Genomic DNA, 2,161 nt, shown 5'->3' with positions numbered 1-2,161 from the left:
ATGATTTGCTTACAACGTCGGGCTCATGCCATTCGGGTAAGTGCAAGAAGCGCCATCTCGTGACACATATATTGACCGTACCATGATAACAGGCAGGCGACAGATATCCACATCCAAGTGTGGCTTTAGGCCACCTCATTCCCCGCCGGTGGCTTCCAGCCCCCTTCAGCTCACTCCGGCAATAACCCTTCCGCGACCGAAAATAGTTCTTTTTGTTTACGTATTTTAGTAATCCTAAAACAAGTTACCATGTTATATGCCGATTGTATACCCATAGGCTTAGATAGAGCATTAAATATGAAAAAAAAAAACAAGACAAACCAGTACCACATATATAGTATTTGTATGACGGGGGCCTAAGGCCACCTATATAGTATTATAATAATAGAATAGTGTATGGGGGCCCAAGGCCACATATATAGTATTTGTATGACGGGGGCTTAAAGCCACCTATATAGTATTGTAATAATAGTGTATGCTGGGGGCCCAAGGCCACATATATAGTATTTGTATGACGGGGGCTTAAAGCCACCTATATAGTATTGTAATAATAGTGTATGCTGGGAACCCAAGGCCACATATATAGTATTTGTATCACGGGAGCCTAAGGCGACCTATATAGTATTGCAATAATAGAATAGTGTATGATAGGGGCTCAAGGCCACATATATAGTATTTGTATGATGGGGCACTAAGGCCACCTATATAAAATTGTAATAGTAGTATATGATGGGGGCCCAAGGCCACCTATATACATAGTATTTGTATGACGGAGGTCTAAGGCCACCTATATAGTATTATAATAATAGAATAGTGTATGGGGGCCCAAGGCCACATATATAGTATTTGTATGACGGGGGATTAAAGCCACCTATGTAGAATTGTAATATTAGTGTATGGTGGGGGCCCAAGGCCACATATATAGTATTTATATGGCGGGGGCCTAAGGCCACCTATATAGTATTGTAATAATAAAATAGTTTATGATGGGGGCCCAAGGCCACATATATAGTATTGTAGATGACGGTGGCCTAATGCATTCTATATAGTATTGTAGTATAGTGTATGCTGGCAGCCCACCAAGGCCATATATATAGTATTGTGTAAGAAGGGGACCCAAGGCCTCCTATATAGTAGTGTGTGGTAAGCCCCTGGTTGTACGCTATACCGCCTCCAGCAAAGATAAGTAGGCGGAATCACTTGCACAGTGTATTATTGCGCCAGCGGTGCCCTAGGCCCCCGGTGGCTAACTTGGATGTGGATATCTGTCGCCTGCATACGCAGCCGGGACCTTACATGCCATGTATTTCTCCTATTTCTTAAATGATGTCAACTGATGGAATATTATCATATAAATCTATGATAGGATAACTCCTCTTCATTTTAAATGCATAAACTTTGCAAAATACGATGTCTCTCGGGAGATATTGCGCATGCGCGCGCACCGTGTTAAGCGTGCAGTGCTGTCTGGGGCAAACTTGGGAGACTGAGCAAAGGCGGCAGGAAAGATAGCTGGAGGCGGTAGAAGAAGAAGGAGGCTGAGCGAGGAACAGGGGAGGCAAGGGGAAGGACGCGAGGGCATAAAGTAGGTGTTTTGTACCCTACATGCTAGAGCGCTCTCGTAATTATAAACACAGGTCCACTGATAAATGTTTATTAGGGAAATCCATGCTGAGATACCCCCTAACTATTTTAAATGCATATTCATTACAAAATACAATTCCTCTGGTGAGATATTGCGCATGCGCTAACACACTAACGTAGCGAGATTGTGTACTGGCTGGTATACGCAGCCGGGACCTTACATGCAAGGTCTTCCTCCTATTTCCTAAATGCTGTCTACAGATGGAATGGTATTATATAAATGTATGCTAGGATAAGTCCTTTTCATTTTAAATGCATAATCTTTGCAAAATACGATTTCTTTCAGAAGATATTGCGCATGCGCGCGCATCGTGTTAGGCGTGCAGTGCCGTCTGAGGAGAACTTCATAATATAGCTTACTGCGGGGGAGAGGGGATGGGAGACTAAGAAAAGGCGGCAGGGAATATACCTGGGGCGGTAGAAGAAGAAGGAGGCTGAGCGAGGGACAGGGGAGGCAAGGGGAAGGACGCGAGGGCATAAAGTAAGTGTTTTGTACCCTACATGCTAGGGCGCTCTC

At 44.0% G+C, this 2,161-nt stretch overlaps 1 protein-coding gene across 1 annotated transcript in view; it reads left to right on the top strand.

Moving 5' to 3' along the window:
• The window catches only part of LOC106820905 (MAM and LDL-receptor class A domain-containing protein 1-like), a 35,484-nt gene that overhangs the window by 3,009 nt on the left and 30,314 nt on the right, over positions 1-2,161 (top strand). The window lies entirely within an intron of this gene.

Source organism: Priapulus caudatus, unplaced genomic scaffold, assembly GCF_000485595.1.
Source record: "Priapulus caudatus unplaced genomic scaffold, Priapulus_caudatus-5.0.1 Scaffold52, whole genome shotgun sequence".
In the NCBI taxonomy this organism is placed as follows: Eukaryota; Metazoa; Priapulida; class Priapulimorpha; order Priapulimorphida; family Priapulidae; genus Priapulus; species Priapulus caudatus.
Note: the sequence above shows the minus strand (reverse complement) of the source record. Positions and strands in the feature narration are given on the sequence as shown.